Raw genomic sequence first — 12339 nt, forward strand, 5'->3', positions numbered from 1 at the left:
GAAGGAAGGAAGGAAGGAAGGAAGGAAGGAAGGAAGGAAGGAAGGAAGGAAGGAAGGAAAAAAATCACCACTGACAACAAACTCCAGATTCTATTTTACCACTTGCAACTAGACTTGTGACAGATAACTAAACTCTTGGGCAAGTTTGTTCCATAATATAACAAATAAAAAGCAATGTTATAGATAGAAAATGTGAGCCACAACACAGTGCATTATTTGTCTCTAGGTTCTTACACAATATTCTTCTGCAGTCAGGGTCACTAACTCTCCAGTTATTCTGAAAGCTGCACAACAGACAGCCCATAGGTTTCATGTCGAAGCTTCTTGCAGTCCATGGATTACCCTAAAATCACATCCACAAAGCATAGGTGCATATGGCCAACAGATTTCTTTAGTTTCAACAAGGGTTAGTAATCCCCCAAATACTATGAACCTTATGCACACATACTATGGGTAACACACTTCTATGCTACCACTAGTCTCTCTACAGACCTGAATCAAAACTTTTAACTGTTTTTAAAAACAATTACTTTAGTTGGGCATAGTGGTGTGTACACCTTTAATCCCAGCACTCAGGAGACAGAGGCAAACAGATCTGAGTTCAGGGCCAGCCTGGTCTACCTAGTGAGTTCCAGGACAGCTACATAGTGAGACTCTGACTCAAAAAATTCTTTTATAGGTGCAAGAAGATTCTGTGCTTTTGGCACTGTGCAAGTACGAAGGTCGGAGAACAACTTTTGGGAATAGATTACCTTACTACCAAGTGGGTTCCTATTATTGAAATTAAAACATCAGACTTGGCAGAAGGTACCTTTACCCAACAAGTCATCTTCCAATTGTTTTAACTTGCTTCATTTACCTGATCACCAAATTCTACCCTACTTTCTTTGTCCTTCCACTTATTCAGAGCCTTGCTACCTATGACGATGGAAATCTTGAGGTTTATGAATCTTTAGGGTCTTCCTACCTCAACTCATATTACACAATGTTACTAGATTAATTCTTCCAAACAGAGGTTTAAAATTGTTTCACTCCAAACTCAAAAATCATTGGTGGACCCTTTACTGTCTAGTAACCTAGTGATTAGTCTGACATTAACTATACTCTTATGCTGTGAGTGGTGGCACACCCCTTTAATTCCAGGGCTCTGAAGGCAGAGGGAGGTAGAGTTCTCTATGGGTTCGAGGCCAGACTTGTCTACACAGCAAGTTCCAGACCAGTCACAGCTACACAGCAAGCCTTGCCTCAAACAAAACAAAACAAAAAGCTAAAGAAAGCAAAACAAAAAGAAAAAAATAATTTTATCATTAGTCCTGGTTTTTATTTCATGTTTTCTTACCCTATATCCTAAGTATAAATCCTTTAGACTCCATCCAAATACTCTTAGATCCTTCTTGAATTACCTTTCCCTGCTTATGAAAACTTAGGCCTTCATCTTCAAAACAAAAAGCCCTTAACTTATCTGAGAACTATCCTCTCTAGATTTGAGAGACTTTTATATTTATGAAACACACACACACACAAAGGTATTCTGGGCATGGTGGCATGTATAGGCCTGTGAGTTTAGGTCTGAGGCAAGAAGATAACAAGTTCAAAGCCAAACTGGGCTACATAGTGAGATCCTGCTATTTACTCATATATAAAAGGTGCATTTGTGTTTAATCTAACATACATACCTTCCTACTTAGGTAAAGAGAGAAGTTGCTAATCATCTCATCTACATATACCCCAAAATAACTTCATCATGCCATACAGTTCAAGCTTAATAACTGCAAGGATGTAAAAGAAACTTAAGGCAACTGAGGGATTACATCTCTTTGAAGGCAAGAGACCTGATCAGCCATGGCCTGGGTTTCAAAAGCACAGTGTCTTAAAGGTAGCTCTACATGTCATGTGAAAAACTATTTGAAAATCTGTGTTTCAAAGAGTTAAGTCACATTCTTCACACATCTCAATTTCATCAGATCCCAACACTTGGTCACTGTACTTTGAATTTAAAATATTACCTATTTATTAAAAATGGTAATTTTCAGTCATTTTAAGTATATTATTTCATGGCTAAAACAAGTCAGATAAATCAAAGAATATCTTTTTTAAAAGGTGAGTTTTACTAACAGTTACAAACTGACTTGGTGAGACATGTCGAGTGGATTTATACACAAGCATAAACTCTTGCAGAAACCTACGGACAACTGTAAAATGGGTATTTCATGAGAAAAAACAAAAACAAAAAACCACCAAACGAGAGTGGGAAAATAATTCTGAGCGTTATTTTTTGCAGCATCTTAAGAGTAGAAATTCAATCTTACTGCACACAAAAAGATCAAACTCTAATTAAAAAAAAAATACCAGACATCTGTGGATTATTTTATGGTGGAAGAGTAAAATATTTCAAGAGTGTAATAGATACACCTTCTTTTTGATAATCAAGGTTTCTTACGATCGCTTAAAGAAGAGGAATTTCAACTCCAAACCTATGAGTAAAGGAAAGGAACACACAGTCCTTAGGCACACAAAACTGATCATTTAAAGACTGTAAAGGAGATGGGGAAAGTACCAAATTCTAACAACACTTAAATTTTAAAAGAAGATATAAAGGAAAGGGCCCAAAACACAAGACAAGGATTAGAAAAATTTGCAAGGTCACTTGAACCTACCAGGTCACCAAAGGTAGAGATTGGGGGTGTTAGTGGGAGGAGGTGCAGAGTCAGTGAAAAAGCCTGAATGCTAAAAACATGTCAGAAAAGGACGTTCTGAGGCTGGCGTCCGGGCTTGCGCCGGTGAGATCCGGGTGAAAGTAAGGGCAGGAGTTCTGAGGCAGGGAAGCAGGAACGCTAGCGAGCCGCAGTCACCGAGACAGTTCGCCGGGCTCCGGTGTCACCCGCACAGGCCGGTGCCAGGGCCAGCCCGGGGCAAGACCCGCGACCCCACCCCAGTCAACTCCGGCCCGGCCGCCCTCCAGGCTCCCTCCCGCGTCCCACGGTGCTCACCCGCGCGAAGCTGCGGCTCCGGGGCCCGCGGCCACCGCGGCGGCGCCTCCTCAGCCCTCCGCGCCCAGGATCGCCATCTCGCAGCAGGCGTCGGCCGGGCAGCCCAGGCCGCCCGCAGCCACCCGGATCCCGCACGCCAAGCGCGCCGACACCCGGCCCTCCCCCCACCCCACCCGGGCCCACACCTCCCTTTCTCGTGGACGCGCGGCGTGTTCGCGACGCCCGTGCCGCGCACAGGCGCGCCTCCCCGCCGGGGCCGCTCCGAGCCTCTAGTCCGGACCCGGAATCCAGCTACCCTCGAGCATGCGCAGCGAGCACCCGCCGAGCGCTCCTGAGGATTAGTCCGCTTCTCCGGGTTTTAGCGACGGTCGAGCGGAGATGCAAGCCACCAATAGGAGGAAAGAGGCGTGTCCAGAGCCGGAAAGGGGGCGGGGCAGTCGCCGGGAAGCCGGTGGGTGGCTTTGGAAGCTGGAAGTTTAGAGCTACCCGGTCTGTTGAGTCAGCTGCAGAGAGTCATGCACAGCCTCTGGAGCGATCCCATGGTCACTTACTTGCTTACTCCACTCCACAGCAAAAGTAGTCTGTTAGTAACTACTCCTTGACCTCGCTTAACATTTGATTTAGGGTCTATTAGCAAATGGTCACACGGAAAAAACTTGCACTTGTGTTGGTAATCCAATTGTTCCCTTCCCCTAGGCACTGGCCCAATAACAAAGCTACTGCTTGTTGAGCAAAAGCACGTACTTATCTGTATCCGTGCAGCCTAGCTGCACAGCAATTCTGAAAGGTAGGTCTCTTGACTCCATTACATATGAGTCAACTGGTTAGGAAATCTCTCCTGGTGATTTACACTACTCTTGCGAGAAAGGTCACACTGAAAATACAAATCATATACAATATGAGAGAATGACTTTTCATGTTTTATTATTTTGATGCAGTTGCAGAAAAGCACTGATTGTGGCAATGTAGGCATAACGAATCTTAAAGATATATCTGTTGAGAGAAATAATCATGGGGATAATGCAAGTGATTCCATTGTCAATGTCTTAAAAGTAATGTGCACCATTGACTTTGTGGCCAGATCCATAGATTTTTTTGCTTTCCTTTCTGCATAAAGTGAAACTGTTACCCAATGCACTTGGCTGTTTGATTTTGATCATAAATATTAATTTAAAATCCATGTAAGTTTTATAATAGATGTTGAAAGTTCAAGGAAGAATCAAATGAGATTCTTGTCCATATGGACATTTTATTTCAATTATCAGTGACTAAAAGGAAAAATGATCAAATATTATTAAAAGACTCTGAGAAGACTTTCTAGACATGATTATTAATCTAGGTCTTTAAGAGTAAGTACAGTTTTGTAAAGAATAGGGTGATTTACAAAAAAAATGGGCATTTTGGAGAGAAGAATCAGTGTGTACAAATGTAAGAAAGACTGCCACTCTAGCTTCTTTTTTAAATTTTATTGATTTTATTGAGATCTACATTTTTCTCTGCTCCCCTCCTTTCCTCTCCCCTCCCCTTCAACCCTATCCCTTGGTCCCCATGCTCCCAATTTAGTCAGGAGATCTTATCTTTTTCTACTTTCCATGTAGATTAGATCAATGTATGTCCCTTGTAGGGTCCTCATTGATGTCTAGATTCTCTGGGATTGTGATTTGCAGGATGATTGTCTTTGTTTTATGTTTAAGAACCACTTATGAGTGAGTACATATATTATTGTTCTTGGTTTGGATCTGTTCCTGCAGAGGTCCCTGGGTTAGGGTTGGTCCTGTAAAGGACTCTGGCTCTATCTATAGTGAATAGATATGGAGAGAGTGGACAACCTTGTCTTGTTCCTGATTTCAGTGGGATCACTGTGAGTTTCTCTCCATTTAGAAGATCGAGGAAGGAGAAAAGGAGAAGAGGATGATATTAGGGACCAGCCATGCAGCTACACAACAAACCTTGAAGTAAGAAGTAAAGAGAGACATATAGAATAGAGAAAGATATAAGCCTGGAGGCAAGAGATAATCGGAATAATTTAACTTAAGAAAATCTGGCTTAAAAACAGGCCTGGCACTCATAAGAAAGAATAAGTTTCTGTGTATTTATTTGGGAGATGGGTGGTGGTCACCCTAAAGAGTAAAGAATAAAGAGTAAAAAAAAAAACTACACTTTCTCTTTGGAAAATGAACAAATTTTGAACTATATTCTGCTCCTGGTATGACAATTCACACATTTGTACAAAAGAACTTGCATTTTAGGCAGCTACCTGCACAAGATGAAACTGTTGCCCCACTCTCCCAAAAAGTGGCCTCTTTGGTAACTGTGGATGCTTATTGAATTCCGTAGTGTCACCAAGTCTTTGTAATTTCACTGTATGGTAACCATTGCCTCAGCCTTAACCCTAATCACTATATAAGAAGACCTTCCCTCTTAACATAGCCATGACTACCATTTATACCACAGGATCATAAACTCGCCAAGCTCAAATGCTTGCCATATAGAAACCAGGGAATATAAACTCAAGGTTCACTGGGCCAATCAGATTATCTTTCATAAGAATTTTAACTAAAAGACCTGGAGTTTTATTCACTGATGTGTTGGGGGTATGGAAGTGGCAGTATCTGGTCAGGTTTGTGTCAAATGACATCACAGTGGCTCGAAATTCTCATGTTACCTGGAAGTTGTCCAAGAGCAGAAAGCAAGGACCTGGAGAAGAAGCCCAGCTCCATAAAGAAATTAACCTACAGAGAAATGCTGAAAAGGGAAATAGTATTGTCTGAAGAGGAAAAACTGAGAGAAAGTCAATTTTCTGGGGATTTTTCAAATTTATGAGGCTCTATAGTACTATTTGTAGTTGGATAAAGTAAGATTCTCACTTATCCTTTAAGTAAATTCTCTTTTCACCTTCCCTATTAAAGTACATTTTAGAGATTTTCAAGCAAATGATTTGGAACATACATTGACATAAAGTGTCTTCATATGTTATCCCTCACAAAGGCGCATGTGTTCAAGGTTTAGTCACCATCCCTCAACGTTCAGGGAATATCATGGGAGAGTGGGTGGAAGGAAAGTAAGTACCAGGGAGTGGGCAGAGTGCTGTGAGATGCAGACTTCTGGGTAGGACACAGCTTCTGCACTCATGGACTCACAAGAGCATGAAGCCTCTGAAGAGCAAACCAGCCGCAATTCCAACACGGATTGTGGAGAGGTTCCAGAGGCTCCACCCTTAGCTGAGGAGCTTCTAGAAGTTAATGGGGAGTCACTTTTATTTGGGGGGATGGCATTGGTTGGTTGTCCATTCCCCAGTGGATGGTCCGACACCCTTGCATATATAGGCAGTATTAATTATACTCAATGAATTAGATTTTTATAATTTTTAAAAGAATACAGAGAATATATACTTGGGAAGTTGAAGAGGACAGTTAAGGTCAAAATACATTGTACACTTATATAAAGTTCTCAGAGAATTAGGAAAATACTATATTAAAAGTCATAAAATGTTAACATTTTACTATTCTGGACCTCTAGTAGTTCTACTGGTGAACCTGTAGTTACCTGCACAAGGTCAAGCCAGTTGATAATTCTAGCATGAATAGAGAAGAAGTTTTCAAGGCTCCACTCCTCACTGAAGAGCTGTTGGCAGTCGATGGGTGCTAGGGTAAGAAAAGCCATTTTTCTTTGAGGGTGTGGCCACTGTTGGGGTGCCTATATGCCTTCAGGCAGTTCTACTTGAACTCTGTTAAAAAAAAAAAAAAAGAAGAGGTAGACCTGAAGATGAGAGAGGCATGTTTTGGGGCAAATGTCCTAGAACAGTAGAAGAGAATAGTTGGATGTGGATATGATCAAGATAATCGTATATATGTATGAAATTATAAATAATAAATAAAATATTTTTGAATTAAAATGTTACTATTTTAATTCTTTTAAAAGATTTCATTTCCAGCTCGTAGAGCCAATCCTCAATTAGAGATGGAATTATGAGGGCTCCACTCTAATCAATGGACTAGCCCCTTGAAGGTGTCAGAATATGACATTATGGAGCAGAAGTGAAGAATGAAGTGTGCCTAGTAGGAAAAGTAGGTCAATGCCTCAGAAAGATGTAATTTGTCCCTGAAACCTCCTGATGTCTGCTGGTTTCCTGGCCCAGTATGAAGTAAGCAGTTTGTCCATGATGTACTGTTTCACCACAGGCCCAGAAACAATGGACTGAAACCTCTAATATTGTCAGGAAAACAAACTTTGTCTCTGTTAAGTTCCCTTTCTTAGGTATGTTGTCATAGTGATGAAAATTACTGACACAGCTCTTCAAATTCTTTGCCAGTGTGACCACAAATCTGGTCTTATATGTCTTGGCCTTGTAGGTGTCCCCACAGCTGCCAGTGTTTTGCCCTACCTATGTCCGTAAGTAGGCCTCCTAGACACCTGACATTTTTTGAAACAACGGGTGAAGTTTTCTTGCAAACAAACAGACACAGAATTTAGTTATCTCATTTAAGATCATTTACAGCCAATGTTGAAAATATAATTTCTTACCTTCAGTTAACAAACCTTTCTAATCTACCATAGATTTATAAGATACCATGGGGCTAGAGTATAACTCAGTGGTTGAACTTGTGTGAAACCATAGATTTGACTCTCAACAGTAGAGAGGGAAGAAACAAAGAACAGAAACAGTAGAGTGTTTGTGAGAATAGACATGCTGGCAGAATTCCTGGTGTTGACATAGGGAAGGGAAACCAAGTTCTGCTAGAATCACATTTTTGTGACTCACATTGCCAGCGTGTTCCATCCAAGACACAACAATTAAAAAGGGTAAGGTCCTGGATCAAATCAAGCAGACTTGACTTGTCTCAGAAAGCAAGCAGAATGTTCCGTTCTGGATACAGTAGTACAGAAGAGGTGAGATTCAAGGTTAAGTGCAATCTGATATCAATGGCATTAAAATGATCACGGAAAATAAACAAGCAGACCATAAATCAGGGCATGCTTGGAGGGAGTGGTTTTGTCAGTCAAGGCGTGACTGCTGAGAGAGGCTCAAGCTACTGGAACAGCTCCAAGCTACTATAGCAAATGTTTTGTGGTCAGAAAATGTACCAGAACTAGTCAGAGAACTTCAGAGATGCCTCATAGTATGAGTGCAGTTTCTGACTTTGGCCCACAAATCCATTAAGGTTCCTAGAGCTGTAGAATCACTGGGACTGCTTTGGCACCTTGGAGAGGATTTTCTTTCTGAATGTCAGAGTCAGACTTTAATCCTACTGTTCTGGTTTAATTTCTTCATTGCGCGTGTCATCATCTGAAAATTGTATTTATTTGCTTGTTGACTGTTGGCCCATCAGGGAAACCCAAATTCTACAGCAGAGACTGATCTGCTTCTCCTTCCTTCCCCATTGCTGTGTTTTTAGTACCTTGAACAATGTCTGGCTCTTGTTATGCTCTCAGTAAATACCCAAATAAACAAAGACCATGAGTTCAGTACACAGGCCAAGCGCATACATTGCAGTTCCAGCATGATGTTTCTAACAGCCGTTGTCTAGAATGCTTGCATGTTAAACACTTCTAGAAAACAAATGGCATTGATCATCACCCATTATGCTTGATGCTCTTCTCAAGTCAAATCCGATAAGGCACGTTTTCTGAGAAAGAAGAATGATTTATGTAACTGTCCTTGCTGTTTGCTTCTGCTTTACAAGCCCTCAGCCATAAATGCTCTCTCCTCCCATCTGTCTCTGAGATTTCTTTAAATCTCCTTGACTCCAACTTTTATCTAATTCTTCTCAATAAATTAACTCCTCAATTCTCACAGCTGGTAGAACATACTTCTCAAGGAAGTGTAAGTGGGCACTGTTTTAGGAAGCAGATGAAATAGTTCATGTACTTCACCCTTTGAATATCAGTCACATGGCTCAATACGTGATAATACAGTGCTTGTTTACTAATTAACAAGTTGTCTCCCACTGAGTCAGTTGCCTTTCCTCTCTCTATTTTTTCCATTCTTAGAAAATTGTATGAGTAAATTCAAAGTTTGCCCAGCACTTTCCAACATGTATGATGGTCTTACTTATTAGCTTGGACATTACCATCCCTCACATACATTTCTTTTAGATTGCATAATCATGGTGAAAAATATTCTATTAACGAAGATAAGGTCTTCAGGTGGAACTCAATAGTTGAGCATTTGCCTAGTATGTACAAGGCCCAAGGGTTTGATTCCTATAACAATACACACACAGACCCAGCACACTACAATATAAAACCTTGACACCACACACACACACACACACACTTTCTCTCTCACCCTCTCTCTCACACCCCCACACACAGAGGTTTTGAAGATACTAACTATATAGATATATACTTTATATGGTTAACTTTATATACAATCTTGTTTTGATAGCAAAACAATAGAACAAACTTTACGCAGTTGAAGGACAAAATAATCAGCTTTAAAATATTGTGGCTATATTTACATTAGTGAGTAAGTCAATAGTATTTATTGAACATCTATTATTTACAACCTTCTAGAGTGAGTGGTCAACACAATACAAAGAAGCACAGCTAAGGTCCAGACCTGTCAGGTCTACTGAGACAGGACATAAGCAGACCCATTAGAGGGCAACAATGAGAGATTGTGTTTGTCTAGAATGGTCAATAAAGATTTCAGAGAGGAGTTAGAATTGAAAAATGCTTGAGGACTAGGTAACAGAACTTGTCTAGAGAACTAGAGAACTTCTTTGTAAATCTTGAGAAAGGCACAAAAGTATATAGCTGACTTGAACGTAATTCATGACCAAACACTTGGATAAAACTTCAGTTGGGAAGAAAAATTTGAAAATTTAGGATCTTTAAGAAAACAGTCATTTCACAAATAGTGCCTCTTTTCTATCTGGAGAGGTCATTTCTTTCAATGACTTTTGGTTATTATTGCTGTATAAAAACTGCACTAACTCACTAGCTTAAAAGTGTGTAAGGAGATGGCTCAGTAGAAAAAGTGATCATTGTGCAAGTGTGTGGATCTGAATTCAGAACCCAATCAACCAAGTCAAAGCTCCCTGGGCAAGCAGTATCTTACAGCTCCAGTACCAGAATGTGGATATAGGGAGATCGTGGAGGACCACTGGCCACCAGTCTAGTCAAAATAGTGATCTCCAAGTTCAGCGAGAAACCCTATAACCAAAAGTAGAGTGGAGAATGGACTGAGAAAAACAGCTCCGCACAAGCCTCTGGCTTCCACACATACCCTTTTATAGTCCAGCTACATGAACACAAGCATATACCACACACTGACACAAACACACATTCACACACACACACACACACACACACACACACACGTATTAAAGAGATTGCTTCTGTGAGTTAGAAATAGGAGGAGGGCTCACTTGAGTGAATAGTTTGTTTCTGCTTCAGCGAAGGAAACACTTGGAAGTCAAAGCTAATCTGAAGCATCAGTTCTGGAAATACCTAAAGAAAAATTCATTCACATTTTTTACTGGCCCATAGCAAGATGTTGAATATTTCTCTTAACATAAGGCTTCTATGTGGGACTTGACCCTTCCTCATATCAGGACAGATTCATTTAGACTTCTTACGTGGCAGCTATAACTCCAAAGACAGGTCCCAGCAATAGGAAGAAGCTGTACTGCTCTTTACCATCTACCCTCAATGCTACCAAAACCACTCTAATTCTTATGAATTTGGGTCTTCAAACTGTTGGACAAATTATTAGGCAATGGACAAAGTTAAGGGAGCTATGTTCAGATGATCTTGACCTGCTAGTACTGCCTCATGACCTCCAACAAAGTCCATTTAAGGACAGAAGAAAAAAAAACACAAAATGAAATAGAAATTAAACTTAAGAAAGAAAGAAAAGACAGCCCTCTTTGAAAGTGAATTCTTATAAAGTGGAGGCCAGAACACAGACTGGAATGATAGCTGATTTGCCTATCTATTATACCCACATCCGTGACAGTCAAGCCGATGCTCTGTAGCTTCAAGGGGAATCCAGGATTTGACCACTCCTGATTGGATTCAGCACTTTGTTAAATCCATTCCACCTGAGCATTGCATATAAACTTCAAATTGACTGCATATTTTAATTCTTCTCTCTTATAGTGGAGTCTCTACATTACATCTGAAAAACAAAACACACAAATATAAAACCTTTTATTAAAAATAATTTACCAGCCGGGCGGTGGTGGCGCACGCCTTTAATCCCAGCACTCGGGAGGCAGAGGCAGGCGGATCTCTGTGAGTTCAAGACCAGCCTGGTCTACAAGAGCTAGTTCCAGGACAGGCTCCAAAACCACAGAGAAACCCTGTCTAGAAAAAAAAATTACCACTGAGCTATATCTCCGTGGTTTTTTGTGTTTTTCTTTTCTTTTAAACATTTTGTCTTGAGATAAACTCTCCCTAAATTGACTCATTCTGTAATCTAGGCTGTCTCGAACTTGGTCCTGCCTGTTCACCTTGGGTTTGCAATTCTTCACTGACAGAGCTACTTTTCTTTCCTTTTTTTCTGTTTTTGTTAGTTTGTTGTTTTAAAGACAGTCATACAGTGTAGCCGAGTAAGTCTCGAACTCAAAGAAATCTGCCTGCTTCAGTCCCTCAGAAGAACTGTGACTAAAGGCTTATACTTCTAAGCCCAGCTTCTTTTTTTTTTTGTTTCTACAAAATCTTGCGAAGTTGACCAGGCTGACTTTGAATTTAGGATTCTCATGCTTCAGCCTCTCAACTCTGAGAATATACTTGTGTAGTGCCCAGTCTACTATAAGGGAATTCCTTACCATCACCTTCAGGTACTGCTGGAGACAGAATAGAAAGCTGGGAAAAAATGAAGGAGACCCAAGGAAGGAAAAGCAGTCCCTTGATCCCAGAGTCTTGTTGAAGCCTCTTGTTAATTAAGAATCCCAACACAATTAGCAACTGTCATTGTAAAGGCTGCAGATGTGGAATAATATTCCTTTCATAAGCAGATATTTCATGTTAAAATAGCAATCAATTGGGCTAAAGGCCTGCCTGTGTGATTTAGGTAGGACCTCATTCCTCTCCCACACAAGGAATATTCAACAAGATTTCTAATTTTGTTTAGTACAGATAACAGCCTACCTTCATGCATCCTGGCATTCTAGATTTTCACCTTATCAATTGCAATCCTTCGAGATCCTCCTCAGCAGCCTCTCTGTGATCCTATTAGCCATTTGAGAATGGAGACATAGTTTCATACTGCCACTCCTCACTACTCTGAGGAGCTCCCCTAGAATTTTAGGGATCTCCACTTGGTCAGCAACTTTGTGTCTCCATTAACCAATACTTTCTCTAAAGAGGGGTCCCTCGGTCTTCATCTTCCCCTGGGGAC

The 12339-nt window shown here is 40.7% G+C and overlaps 1 protein-coding gene across 6 annotated transcripts in view; it reads right to left on the bottom strand.

Annotated features, from left to right (window-relative positions):
- Positions 1-3277, bottom strand: part of Wwp1 (WW domain containing E3 ubiquitin protein ligase 1) — an 80367-nt gene extending 77090 nt beyond the window's left edge. For all 6 annotated transcript variants that reach the window (XM_013351874.2, XM_013351875.2, XM_005362346.3 and 3 more), the window contains exon 1: positions 2991-3277. The gene's annotated coding sequence lies outside the window, so the exon portion shown is untranslated. The remainder of the gene's footprint in view (positions 1-2990) is intronic.
- Positions 3278-12339: the final 9062 nt, after the last annotated feature.

Source organism: Microtus ochrogaster, linkage group LG5 (assembly GCF_000317375.1).
Source record: "Microtus ochrogaster isolate Prairie Vole_2 linkage group LG5, MicOch1.0, whole genome shotgun sequence".
Lineage (NCBI taxonomy): Eukaryota > Metazoa > Chordata > Mammalia > Rodentia > Cricetidae > Microtus > Microtus ochrogaster.